Genomic DNA, 15559 nt, shown 5'->3' with positions numbered 1-15559 from the left:
ATTCACTGTCTTTTGGTGAGGACTTTTTTTCTTCTTAAATGGGATCAATTCATTATAGCATACAAATAACATTTGCGTTAATAGTTAATAGTTATATTGCTTGTCTACAGTTGCCACAGTAAGTGTCCTGTGTTTACCGTTAGGCTGTAATTACAGGAAATGATTGTGGAGTGGAGCCGTTAGGAAAATAGATGCCCAAAGTTATTTATGTCTCCTGCCAGTTTGCATTTTGAACTTCACCAGTTGCAAGATTATTAAATATTTCTTATAAGTGCCCGTACATATGTAATCTTCACTCAAATCTGTTAAACATATGTAAGGTTCCAAACAACCGGTTTAGACTATACAATGACTGTAATGTGTACAAAACACACTATATTGTAAACTGAACGATTTGTAGCAACAGGGGGCGCTATTTCACCTTTCCTAACAATGATCCTTAAAAACAGCACACATCAACTCAAACGTATTACGTCACCCAGGTGTGGACTGATGGTGGGAGGCTGGGTTTATTTTGACTGAGATGATGTGAGATTAGAAATAGTGTAGTACACATCGCAAATGACACAGACCATATCTGTCATTTTACAGAATCATATTTTTTTCTTTTCTTTTTTTTTTGACTAGAAGGGATGAAGTTGATCGAGCTTCTGAGAAATGTCCCTTCCCAATATAAAATTGCTCCGGTGGGGAATATTAGCATGATTAATGGCAGAAGGGAGGGATGTTCTTTTCATGCTAAGTATGGTTTGTTTATAAAATATATGAGAATAAAAAGGAAATGCCGCCCACATACTTGAGAACATGCAAGGCAACAGGAAGCATAATTAAATGATAAAACAAAATAGGCTCTTTTAAGTAAAAGTGAATTATCTAAGCATTCCCTTTAAAAATGAATAAGAAACCACAGTCTTGTGAGATATTATGTGGCTAAATTGTAACCGGAGCAAAATCAAGGCAGAAAGTTTTTGAGTAAAGTGGGTCTGAATAAAGACTGACAAAAGATTCAGTTTAATTTTTGGTGTAATTTTCTATCACTTCCTGAATGTGCATAAGAATAACAAAGCATGTACACCAATGCACTTCACGGCTCTTAGGTTATATGTGGATAATGCGCATGCTAAGATGGCCTTTGATGTACTTTGTAAATAATATGTTGTCCTCCAGATGGGTACTGTTTCGCTGTCCTAATTAGAGAGGGATAAAGTAGAGGAGGAGATAAAATGGTACAAGAGGCCAGAAAATAGAGGAGAAAGATAGAAGGAAAGGCCAAGAACAAAAAGTACGAATTAAGACAAAGAAGAGCAACAGTGAACAAACAGACCAAAGAGTGGAAAGCAAGTGAGGCATTTGAATGCAGACAAGGGAACATTATGAAATCAGCGAAGAGCAGAGAGGAGGCAGAAAGGGATGCGAGGACTGGATGATTAAGGAGGAGGAGAGGACCAAAGCAAAGAAGACAACAGAGGAGTGTCAGCTTTCTGGTAGCTTGGCTTCTTGCGGGTACTTGCCTCGAAATTACATTGATTACAGACCCTTTTAGCCTGCGATAACTGCTTGTTAAAATGTACTGAAATGCAGTGAGCTGCCCTTCCCCCTTCACTGCCCACACATCTTTAGCTACCGATGTGGCTTCTGCAGCAGCCACTGACATACCCCAAAAAAGTTATGGTTTTTGTTTTTGGAGCGAATAAAAACACCATCTATGTTGCAGTGTTCACTTATTATAACCACATTCGACTTTTTCTTTTCAAAAGTCTCATATGGAATTGGAAATCACTAAATCATTAATTTTTAATAGATTTTGTTGAGAGCTCAATTTCTAAATCCTGGAGATAGACGATTCAGAGAAAGGATTTTTGGTTTAATATTTGCTGTGTCAATTGAAAGCTTCTAAAAAGAAAATATTTAATGTGAAATGTATTTTTTTTTTATTCCAATTACAACGGATAGATGTAGCGATGTCATGAAATGTGTGCCAAGTGATGGGGCAGCAGAGGAATCCGTCTGTAACCAAATGTAGACCACAGTTTAGGATCTATTAACTTATTTGACTATGGCTAGTATGTAGCAAAATACAACCACCTTGTTTCAGCTACATTTATGATGATATATGTTTTTTACATAATACATCACATTTGAATTTATCAATGACCCTGCTGTGAGGCAGTAATTCCACCCCTAAAAATAACACGTCAGCGAGCTCTCAAAGGGTCATTGTGATTATACCTGTTTTGAGCAAAGCAAGACATTAGGTAATGGTTAACTCTGGTTTCTGGCGTCAAAGTTTAAAAATATTGAAAACCTAGCCTACAGCTCTGGAACCAGGCTTTATTTTAACATATGATATCAGTGGCAGATTTTTAAGAACAAATTTATATCTTTTATAACTTAAGATGCCTTTTGACCCATTTTCAACAAGCCCCCCAGGTGTGACATCCAGTTCAAGCGGTGAAACAGTTTAAATTTGTTCAGAAAAGTCACATAGGCGATACTCCCATACCAAGGATTGCAATGAATGTTAATCTTGGAATATTAAAAATAAAAATAAAAGGTTACATTAGCTAACATGCTAGCAGAAGAGAAGCTAGTTGTAATGCCTATATACAAGCTCTCCATAGAAGCCAATACAGAGAATGGATCTACAGAACATACTATTTTAACTAACAGTCAGTGTTTGCTTTTAACAGTATCAATCACTGACATTTGGCCCACCCTTTTACTAATAATTTATTACCAAATCACCAAGCTTGCCTAATCCCTGATCAACTTGAGTTTGTGTTTAAATCTAACCAAAACTTGACTGCAGCGATGTCAGATGCACAACCTATTTCATTTTCAGTAGTGAAGTGTGAGTAAGCCATACGTTCAGTAAACTCTCCTATGTGTTGCTCTACAGGGACATTCCAAACGCAATTCATCAGAACCTGTCGGCCTGCTGTTGCTGCATTTTAAATGACCTCATGATTATGCCAGCAGACAAACAAAAGGCAACTCCAAATCCAATAATTATTCTGGATCAGCTCTGTTGTCTTGGTTTTTTAATACACTCCCTGAAATCTTCATGAACACTCTTTGAATGCTAATTCTAAGAAACTGATTTTCTTTCCTTTTTAATAATCACACTCAGCCTTGGTAAGGTTTTGGATGGACTTTATGTGTTGCTCTCACATTAAACTGTGAAAAAGAGAATAAGACTGCATCTCTTTTTGATTATCTTGTTAGATACTGGCACTTTAATGCTTTTTTAATCTATTCTCTTCTTTTCCGTGTGATCATGCGTGTGCCTGTGTGGGTGGGTGTTACTGGAGTTGATGAGCCAGTTTCTGTTCTTCTCGCTTATTGGGAGCCCTTTCATTGGACTGAATCAAAAGTCAAAGTCTCACTTTCTCTGTTTCTTACTCCCCCTCCATCTGTCTAACAGTAACTTTGTGCAGTTACTTAATAAGCCTTTAACTTTATTAATATATGTTGAAACGCCTCGGCTGAAAATGAGCAGGATGATTACTCTGCACAGCCTCTAATAATGATGTTTACATACAGCAAGTGTATGTTTAAGCGTGAAGTGGGAATTACATAATCACTCTGTATGTTAATTAAAAAATCCAGCAGAAGAGAGACACTAGTGATTAAAAAATACAGATATAAGATAGATAAATTATATGTATGTATAAAAAAAATATCATTTGAGAACAGAATTAAATAATAATAAGAGAGTCAAATACAATAATACAGGAAAATACTGACACTTGACACGTAGCACTAATGTTTGTGTGTGGACACCATATTTGTTCTCAGTCCACTTAACTTACATTGTTTACACTGGCTTACACACACACATGCACACACACACACACATGCACACATGCACACACACATATCTGTTATTCTCAGTCCATCAGCACATTTTATCGTGCTCTGACCCATTTTTTCTTTCCACAGATTGGACTTTAATGTGAAATAGATATGCTTTATAATAAACAGAAAATTAAAAATCACCTGTGCTTAGTAGACGTGCACAGCCAACATAAATATGCAGCAGATATCTAAAGGAGACACGCAATAATCCTAACTTTTGTTGATATAAAACTTATTTAATTATTTAGTGCGCGCGCCTGTGTGTGTGTGTAAATGGGAGAAACGAAGAGAGAGGAAATAACCATCTATCTGGCTCTTAGTACCACAGAAAGCGATGAGGAAAGGACCCAAGCAGGCTTGGCAACAAAAGGCTGATAAGAAACTTGAACATTAACAAAGTCCCAAAAGGCACAAATAGAACCAAAGATGAGCACAGAGACAGAGCACACCGAGGAGCATAACAGATGAACTAGCAGACAAAGGAGGAACACACACTGCAAAAACTCAAAATCTTACCAAGTATATTTGTCTTATTTCTAGTCAAAATTATCTCATTACACTTAAAATAAGACACAATCAGCTACAGGGCAACATTTCAGTAAGCTAAAGGAACTTGTTTCAAGACAGTGAATCTTGAAACTAGAGAAAAACTAGAGATTTTTCACTTGTTCCACTGGCAGATTTTTTCACTTATTTTAAGCTAAAATATCTTGTATTAAGTGAAAAAAGGTTCTCTCCGGGTACTCCGGCTTCCTCCCACCGTCCAAAGACATGCAGCTTGTGGGGATAGGTTAATTGGATAATCCAAATTGCCACTAGGTGTGAATGTGCGAGTGAATGTGAGTGTGAATGGTTGTCTGTCCCTGTGTGTTAGCCCTGCGACAGACTGGCAACCTGTCCAGGGTGTACCCCGCCTTTCGCCCTATGACAGCTGGGATAGGCTCCAGCGCCCCCCGCGACCCTGAAAAGGATAAGCGGAAGCGAATGGATGGATGGAATTTAATAAGAAGTCAGGAACAAAGGCACACAGAGGGAGGCATAAACATAGACACTAGGGAGACTACTACTACTAATAATAACGATAATAATCTAGATGAAATAAAACTTAGACTCCTCAGTGGAATACAGCAAATACACAAAACAAAGATAAAGAAATGTTGAATTTAGATAAAAATCAAAGCAAGAATCAAGAGCACACAATGAAAAATGTAAAGCGCTAGAACAAGAGTGAACATTTTGCATTTTTTATTCTACCTGCCCTCACCTGACTCTCTCTCATTGTGTGTGAGTATGTTTGTTGATTTTTATAGAGATATGATTCTCACAAATGTTATGTTTATATTCTTGTCGTTGGGCCACAGTCTTCAGCTGTCTTCTTAACTGTAATATTCAATAAGCCATAAATGGGGTTAAAACGAGGAGGGGGAAAAGGCCACTAGACAGCTGCAGTTTACATCCGTGTCTTTTCAGACTCAGTGTGTGTACTTAATACTTAGTAATTAATTAAATTAAGAGGTGGACAGTAAAAATTCAGTATCTGAAAACCTTGTGAAATATGACCACATCTGTCTTTCCATTCCTCCGTTATAGTGTGGAATTTTTTTTTTCCATTTTTAAGGGGATTATAACAGTGTGTCATGGTCACGGTCCCTGTTCATTTAACTGAAATCCATTCTTGGGTTTCTGGTTTTCATATTTTCCTAATGTGTCCTGGTGTGTTTCCTGATTTTTGTCTAACTCTGTTTATGTGTCTGTTTGTTTTCTTGTTTTTAATCATTCTCAGTTCCTGTTTTATTTTGGTAAAGAGTTTTTTGTGCATCTCTGATATTTTTGCTTCCTTTTTGATTTCTCATTAGTTTCACCTATGCCCTAAGACTTGTGTGTTTGGACTCCTCTTTCCCCTTTCAGGTTTCATATGTGAGTTCAGTTGTGACTTTCGTGTATTAATGTTTTGCTTTAGGCTTTACTGTATGATTTCTTGAGTTATGGCCATGGTGGTTAAGCTGGTATGAGGAAGTGTTTTTTTCTTATTGTTTTTTGTTTTTATGGGTAGCACATGACGTGTGCTTGAGCTATGCAATTTGTGGCTTTTATGATGCTTTATATCACTGCATTTGAGACATATTTATATACACAATACATTACCTTTTGTTTATTTTTCTCTTATTTTCCTTTCAATTCAACCATTTATTATATTAACTACTCGTTCAACTCAGAGTCACAAGCATTGGAGCCTCTCCAAGCTGATATTGGGGCACACACTGGTTCATCATCATGAAGCTAAAACGGAGAGACTGACAACCACACACTTACAACTTACAATCACCAGGAAATTCATTTTCCCAAGGGGCCACGTAAAAAAAAAAAAACTGGGAGGAGTGCACCCATTTGGTCAATCCAATTTTGCGTAATATCAATTAAGCAGAACTGAGTTACCTTATTCTGCTTAATACTAATTTTATCTCTTATAAACATATAGGCGCCCTCCAAAACAACCCCAGTTTCTTATGTGACCCCTTGAGAAAATTAATTGCCCACCCCTGAGTTCAGCTCTTGCAGTTCATGTCTTTGACCTGCAGGAGGAACCTAGAGAAAACCCATGCAGGTATTCAGTTCATTTTTTATTTTTTATTTTTTATTTATTTTTTATTCCTATTCATTCTATTTATCCCCTTCGTATATTTTATTTATATTGTCTCTGTATTTATATATGTGTGTGTGTGTGTGTGTGTGTGTGTGTGTGTGTGTGTGTGTGTGTGTGTGTGTGTGTGTGTGTGTGTGTATATATATATATATATATAATATTCTGTAACTCTGTAACTTCTGTCGGTGCTGTGCTTTTTTGGAAATCGAATTTCCCAGAGGAACCCACCCGAGGGATTAATAAAGTTCTATCTAATCTAATCTAATCTAATCATATTGGTTTGATTTACTAGCATGGAAGTTTAGGTATGCAACTGCCAAAGCATTAGCAATTTCAACAAACAGCATACAACAGTAAAAATGCATTAGATTATTAGGACTGGCGTGTATGAATTCTATGTAGTTTTTCTACTATGCGAGTGTGTGTTTGAATGATTGCATCTGCTGTGCCATATTTTTCTTCTGCTTCTTCTTTTTCTTCCTTCCTCTTTACGTCACTGTGGGATTTTAACCCATGGGGATGGGGTAGAGTTAAAAAAAAAATAGATGAGCATGGAGCCAGACTGGGTAGCCGTAAGAAGAAGGAAAAACTTGACTGACAGTTTGATGGAGATAAACGCAGGATGGGACTGGGAGAGAGAACGAGGACCTGAGATGGAAACAAACATTAACTTTTAATGGTCTTTTCTGGAGCGAAGGGATGCAGATGGGAGGGAGGAAGGGACGAGGAGCAAGTGAGTAGCAGACAGTGTAGAGAGACTGAGAGAGAGAGGCAGAGAGGGTAATACAGGAACAGAGAGAGAGAGAGAGAGAGAGAGAGAGAGAGAAAGAATAGGAAAAGCAGGCAGACGGTGAGAAAGAGGGAGGGGGAACTGGCAAGGGGGAGGGCTGGAGGCAGAGAGGCTGTGTGTCTGGAAGAGGCAAGGATCAACTCAAACTGCTGATAATATTCCCTGGGTCAAGTCATGGAACATGACGGTAAGTTTCCTCCTTATATAATAAGCTGTACTTCCTTGTATATCTTTCTATTTTTTAAATGATCCAGTGTCTCTCTGACTTTGTGTGTCTGTGCAGCAGTAGCAGAAGCTACTGGGTCTTCACCTAACATGCTGTCCTTTGCTTTGGTTGTCACCTGTTAGCCTAGGATTGCTTTACATGTTAAGTGTAGGCATAGGCTGTAAATCCTGGGTCTGTATCACCTGAGTTATGAAACACTCTGGTTAAAATGCTCGTGTTTAGCCGGAAGAAAGAAATGAGCACACAGTGGGGGAAATAAATGGGGGTCATATAGCGCTTTAATGTCCCCATTATTAAAGCCTTTAATTATTTTGCAACTTTTGTATGAGAGTCTGACTTTCTTCAGGCTCGAGCAGTTTTTCTGGTAACGCTTTGCATTGTTTCATTATTTAAAATAAATATGCAGCGCATACCAGTGACAACACCCAGTCATGCAGTATATGCTTGAAAACTTGAGACTCAAGCATCTGTTTGGAATATTAATAAGATCCTATTGTTATTGAGTGTTGTAGAGGACTAAATGACATTAAGGGTTTCCATATCTTCACTTAACTATACCTCTAGTGTCCTGGTAGGTTCAGATTTGTTGATGACAGAAAGAGTTTTTGGCAGTGTTCATGAAGCACCGATCGTTGTGTACTTAATGTAAAAAGAAATGATTGCTTTTGAAGTCTGTTCACAGTTGCATTATAGCATTAGGGTTTCTCATATGACTGAGTGAAGACTGCATCTAATGGCTGTAACTTTGTTATAAATATTTCTATAGAGAATAGAAAACTTATTAAGGATAATAATTCCTAATGTGCTTGGCTGGAAGCCATCTTGGGTGTGCTAGCCAACATGACAATGGTAAGTCTGTACATTGGTTGGTGTCACACACAACACGAGGGGGCAGGCAGGCTATATCAGTCCCATGTTATCTAATGTAGTTTAATTACTGTTTGCTGAGGTTGTCATAACATATCACAGTGTTTAATAGCCAAAGCCCCTGCTGTCATGCGTCAATAAATCAAGACAGAAATTTTGAACAAAGATGATTGTTGCTGTCCTAGATAAGCTTTACAATAAACTGCTTTAACCATCCTTTAATTGTGTGATTTTGCCTTCACTGGCAGACTTGTGCTGAGACCCAAATGAGTACACAAAATATTATTGCTGCGGTGAATTTGTAAAACAGTGTTTTGCAATGCAAAGCAGCATCTGCGTGTGTGCGTGCATTCATATGCATATGTTTGCACAGACCATAGTTGGTCATAGTGCTACTGTGTGGATATATTTCCTCTGCCCACTCTTGAATGCATGTGTTTTAGAGAAAACACAAGGTCAGTCTGCAGATTTGCACACGCTTGTATAACATGAGTCATTTACTACTGCGTCTGCAGTCTGCACTATATCGATGCAGGTTAGACTCCTACAGACTGTTGATAACACAACAACCTCTGCACTCAGCTGCTAAAGTTGTGATGACCTTTCTGAGGGGGGAAACCACACACACCTAACTTCAGTTATGCCACAAATGCCACTGTGCTTGTTTGTGTTTCTCTCTCAAACATGAATATTTAAATGACAGAGGAGACTTGACCTGGTAAAACAGCATAGTTTCAGACTGACAGATTGACGTACTTGTTTGACAGGTACACCAGATAAATCAGTACAACTCTCTTAAGTTTTTAAAGAGAATGATCCTCATGTCACTCTTTGAGCCACTAAAATATCATCATAGGGGAGAAGATGTTTTATTATTTATTCTGTATTTTAAACCTAAACTGTTTTATGGTATCTAACCTTTTTAAGTAACCCTTTTCAAAACAGCTCTTACTGTCAGTAAGAGCTAGCATGACAATGGCCAAAGGATCATCATCAAGCGGCGAGTCTACTCTAAAACAAATCATGTTTAGCCTTCAAAAGAGAAGCAATGTCCTGACTAACAGCCACACAACACAACTGAGCAAACATGACTGACGTGCTTAGGACAGCTGTTTTTGTAATTAACAGCAGCTCTTGGGTAAATCTAGCCTTATATAGTTAGACTATTGTGTCCTCTTAAGCCTTCACATCACACACTTTTAAAACAGTCGTGCCATTGCCATTTTCTCTTATGTGCAGTTGCTCTTACATTTTCCTGCCACGGTGGCCATTATTTTATGGCTATTATTAAAGACCCCACAGGACATTAATGGTCTTTCCTTCAGCTCTTTTGGTCCTCATCTGTGCCTCTTTCTCAGCCTTTCTCGCTCTCTTTCACCTCTCTCAAGCTCACGTTCTTTTAAGCTCTCCGGCTGCCTGTCTGGCAGGATGTCAACTATTGATTTATACAGGCAACATTTTAACAGTGATGGCGGCTTATGGGTTGTGCCAAACAGAATACAACAAACAAGAGATCAGATTTCAGACAAGCCTGCTGGCAGATGGAAAGAGGGATGACAGTAGCCTTTACTGTATTGTTGCATTATAATATTATACAGTTAATATTACCAGTTAAAAATGCTTTTATTAGGTACATAAGAGGGTTGAGAGTGGAGAGAATAGGCAAACTTGTGTTTATAACACTGGATATTAGTTAGATTCAGATACTGTATTGAGACTTACATCCATTGTGTAGAGATGAGATGATCATGAGCAGAACTACATTTGTCCAATATTAAACTATGATTTTTTTATTATCAGCAGGAAAAAAACTATAAAACTGGAAATTCTTTCTCAGTACTTAGTGGCTATGTACTGTAAAAACCTAATGAAAGAAGAAGTAAGTTTGAAGTGAAAGTTCACTAAAGGCCTCCCTCTACCGACACTAAAACTGTATCCACACTTGGTGCTGACCAAAAAGTTGGCATATTGATGGAATCAAAATGTGTTACAGTGCAATGGAAATAGTCTTAATGGGTAAATGCTGACATACACGAAACACGTGACTCAAAAGTCCAGCTTCCGCTGCACCAAACTGATGAGGCAAAGGCTTTCTCAAGTTATTACATGAAACAAACGCAATTACCAAGTTTCTTCTTAACCACTTCTACTTTGTTTTCAACATTGATGTATTAGAGAGAACTGTTTTCCATCATTTGAGGTTTGACTGGCACTTATTCAATCAACAATGAGATCTTATCACACTGTCAGTTTCTGTAATGTTTTAACGATCCATTTGGAAAATAAGTGTGCCCAACCCTTAATATTATTATACAGCAGAGCTGCACAGTATTTGTTCAATAATTGAGACTATCTTTCATGTTTTTTCTGGAAATTTTATTTAAAAAAATTCTAATTATGCATGAAAATCTGGCTATAGTAATATGCTGAATGAGAAAATGATTTAAGGTGGTTTAATACTGCAATATCTCCTAGTCTATGCAAAAAAAAAAATGCTGATTTACTGAATTCTACTGAACATTATCAAACCTGGCAAAGATGAATAAGATACTGTAAGTGTTGCTGATCATATATTTTACAGACACTATTTTAAATGAATGAAACATCACAGAACTACAGAGAATGACTAGTTTTACACTGAGACCATTTAAAATAAGTTCCTCTCTTCTCAGCTTAGTTTGCTTGTATAACAGGGCCTGTTCCTTGCTGAGTCACACCTGACTGTTATGACAGTTTGCAGTCTGAATCATGATCCTGGTTCAGACAAGTCCCGTCACTGACTCTTAAAAAGGTTAGTTAGTTCATAACACAGAAAATCCATTAGGTGAACTTCACATAGACCTCCTTAAACTGGTTGTGCTGTGCATGTAAAGGACAGCCACACATACAGAGTTATGAAAGCGCAAAATAATATTAGGTTAGGACAATTTTCTTAGACTGTGCTCTGGGGGAAAAAAAACTTTGTTTAATAAATAAATCAAGGGGAGGGGAGAAAGGCTCTGAAAAGAAGCACTTAAACAATTATTATCTCTTGTTCTGCTGAGGCTACTACTTAATATTTGATGACTCTCTTCCTTTCCTCTGGCCCCTTGCCCCCTTCACCTCTCTTGTCTCTCCTTTTGCTGTTCCGGTTAGAGAATTGGTCAATCTCCCTCTGTTAGTCTCAGTTATTTAGTGTCAGGACAAGCAGAGTCCATTTCCTGAGGCGTTACCTTGAGAGATTCATTCTCATACTCAAAGCTGAGTACTCTTGATTTCAAATAAATCCCTAAAAATCTTGCACAGATTTACAGCACAAGTATTAATTTCATCTAATCAAAATCTTGCGTCTGATCAGTAATCGGTTTTTCAGGTAGTTTACATGTGAAATGTGGTGATGCTGCTTTCATGGCATGTTTTGGTCGTTTCACTGCTCAGTTCAGTTCATTTTATGTTCACAGCAAGGCCCTTTATATTGTAAAATAAAGGCCTTACAATAACAGAGAGAAAACACCAACAATTAGACAAATCCCCAATGACTAAGCGATTGGCAACAGTGGGAAGGAAAAACTCCCTTCTAAGAGGAAGAAACCACCAGGAGAACCAGAGGGACAGACATCTGACGTAAGCAGTTGGGGTGAGGAGAGGGAAACAGGACAAAAGACATGCTGTGGAGGAGAGCAAGAGATTGATAATAACTAATGATTAAATGCAAAGTGGTGTATGAATAGAGAGTGGAAAGAGTTCGATGAGGAAGAAGCGCTGTGTCATGGGAAGCCCCCAGGAGACGAGGCTGATGGCAGAATAACTACGGGTGAAAAAAGGAACAGTATGCATGCGGGCGTTTATGGGATGCTCAGATTAAGCCAGCAGTTTGGAAACAAGTTACAGGAACGCAGTCTGATTGAGATCTGGTTACTGACACTTTGACTTGATAGTGATACTTGCATAAAACCAAACATTAAAGCAAAGAAACCCCACACTTAAAGCTGAAGAACTGAAAGTGGCAGCACTGAAGGCCTAGCATTAACAGAAAAAGTACAAATATAGCCACCAGGCCAGAGAAGTGAAGCCCCTGCAGAGGTGCCTCGCAATCCCTTGAAATAGAGTCACTAAAAAAAATCAGTTTTCATGAAACACTAAATCAATATAATGTAAAAAAAAAAAAAAATCTATATAATGTCATTGTCTGAACTCACTCCTTCAGTGAACTTGTGATCCTTTTGAAATGAATCCCATCAGTAAGTGTGTATTAAACTGCAAAGAAAGGTATATACTTCGAATCAGGTTTCCAGGGTCACCAGCTCCACCTTATCCAAATACGGTCACTTCTGACTCCAGAATTCAAGTGCACATGGTAGTCAATAAACCAGCTGGTGTGACATCAGGATGAGGGCATCTCTATTGGAAACATACATAATGTCTGCTATTGTCAGCTGATATTTGTCTGTCTGGTTCTAGAGGCAACACAAGCTCTACTCTTTGTCATCATGGTGTCTTAATTGTACTTGATGGTTTCAGGCAGGGTCAAGGCTCTGTGCATCAATATAAATGATACCCAAGTAGTGTGTGAGCGCACGTATGTGCGTGTGTGTGTTTTAAGGCAGATGGGCAGTGAATGATAAAGCTCATGAAATTCAAAAATGAAAATTGTCCTGCACTGAGAACAGAGACACCCATTTGAAAATACAGCATTAAAAATGACATCATCTTTATCCTTTTAGACCTCTCATGTCTTTTTGTTGGGATGAGCTGAAATCAAGCTTGTTTCGGGTAAGGATTCATTATCTTCAAATCTTTTTTGGCTCAGTTTTCATTCTTTCTTTTTTTAGCTAATTAGCTAATGCATGTCTGACTCTGATCCATTTTGGACAGAGTCCATATATGTGCATCTCTCTGCATTATTTCAGTTATTCTGAATCTATGTGGATGGCTCCACTGGTGGAGCATAGAGCCTCTGTGGGTGGATGACCAAAGGGAAAATACTAAGTTCAATGAATATCATTTATCTATGGAAAAAAGTTACCTCATGCTATTGTGCTGACATTTAACTGAAATGCAACACGGATCTTTTTCACTGTTAATAATTAATTTTAAAAATGTGGTGTAGGCAAAAACATAAGAATCTTTGGATTATGGTAACCAAAGGAACCAGTGAAAATACCCTCTGAGACTGAATGTTGTGCTGTCTTGTCTGGAAATCAGTGTGTGTGTTCTCAGTGGTATTATCTCTGTCCTTTAACACGTGTAAATGTGCTCCAAATTCAGTATGTGTTGTGGGTACATTGTGTAAATGACATTACCTCCCAGTAAGTGCTAACATAGTCATATTCTGCTGTTAACCTCTCTAAGTACTTCCATTCTCATTCTCAGTTTTTATCCTCCCACCTCTTTACCGGCTTCCTTCCTGTTCAATTATCCATTTCCATCTGATTCGCTAATGACAGCCCCATAACTGTGTGGTTGACTTGGCAGCTCCAAAGCTAAATGTATATTGAATGGTAACACTGCATGTTACCAGCACAAAAGCAATTGAAAGGGGTCATTTGTTAATATGGTGGATCAAGAAAATGTCACATATTCTTTGGACTTGATGGCATCCGTGTCACCTTAAGAATTGAGTTAGAGTTAGGTTGAAATAAGCCACAATCAAGGGGCAGGTAATTGGGTTTTATCAAATCAGAGCAGACAAGAAGTGGTGAGTGAGTCTGCACACACACACAAAATCCATACACTGCTTCATTTTTGTAACAAAACTTCCAAAATTAGTTTTGTTTAAAGGTCAATGTTGGCTTTATTTCTCATTCTGCCACAATCCTTAAGAACAATGTTCTCTGTGCTGTGGCTGCTTAAATGCCAGGACTGCATGTGGCTTCCTGATGTTTAATGACTTATGGGGAAATGGGATCAGGGAGCGAGGGCAGCACTGCCACATAGAAACAGAATTATGAATGGAACAAGAACAACTTTGTGACAAATCATCTCCCAGTTAACCTGAAGTCAGTTTGCTTATGCTTACTTTGCTTAACACTAGATGGCAGTCTTGGCCCAAATGGTAAGTCGTTTCGTGTGCAGATCAGGCAAGTTTAATTTGCTCATGCTTGCTGCTGTGTGTGTCTGTGTGTGTTTGTGTGTGTAGAGAGTGGGAGGGAGCGTGTGTACTAATGGCTTATTTCTGTCAAGCCCTGTTCTGCAAGGTCTCAACTGACACTGTGTTGACAGTAATGATAGCCAAAGCTCTCTTTCTCTTGCGCTTTCTCTTCTATAAACACAAACACACACACACACAAAGACAGACACACACAGTCACACATGCATGCACACACACACACACACACACGTTAGTTGACTCTCGTGTTGAGAGTCAGTGGCAGCGTTTGACTCAGTTTGCCACAGTTGTCACTGAGCAGTGATGTGTGCTCTTGTGTCTAATATTAAACAGATATTACTTGTGCGTGCTGCAAGTAGAGCACCTAATGACAACACTAGACTGACTTTGCGCTCTTTTGAATGACTCACTGCTGGGTTGGTTCAAGATTCACTACTGTCATCTTCCTTTTTAATAATAAATTGCCTGCAGGGTAAAGCCTACTGCTTTTCCTCTGGAGCTGGACTGTAAACTCATTTATGTATTAATTATAGGCTGTAAGCTAAATATATTGTCATTTCCCAAGCCTGGTTTCTGAGATAGGCTCTCAGATGTTTAATTATTGGGCTAGATGGTACTATTGGGCTGCTGGAATGTCAATAAAATAATATTTAGTGTGACTATAAATTCACTGAGTGGATTTGTTGCTAAGGAGGACCTTAAATTTGGTCTAAAAACAACTGATATGCACTGCCACACAGGTTTTAAATGACACTGTATGACGTATTGTGCAGTAAGTACACTACATATCATATTAGCAATGCAGCAACTTATTAATGCCATTATTATCATCTTTTTGTTTCTTGTTATATATTTTTAATATTGGGTAATATTGTAAAAGACCCATCACAAGTTCCAGAAACACTGTACTTGCTTAAAATTCACAGGCACATCCAGTAGAAAGAAAATCTGTCATAACTCTTTGGAATTACCTGGTTTTCTAGATTCATTGGTTCATGAAATGTGATCCTTGAGTTACTAACACACACAATTTATACATATTTATAGAGCACACTCATTTGAGGTCAAAAGATAATTTAACCCTTG

Source organism: Diplotaxodon limnothrissa, linkage group LG13 (assembly GCF_057381915.1).
Source record: "Diplotaxodon limnothrissa isolate DT_005_m linkage group LG13, D_limnothrissa_male_GT1.1, whole genome shotgun sequence".
In the NCBI taxonomy this organism is placed as follows: domain Eukaryota; kingdom Metazoa; phylum Chordata; class Actinopteri; order Cichliformes; family Cichlidae; genus Diplotaxodon; species Diplotaxodon limnothrissa.
This window is presented reverse-complemented; position numbering follows the sequence as displayed.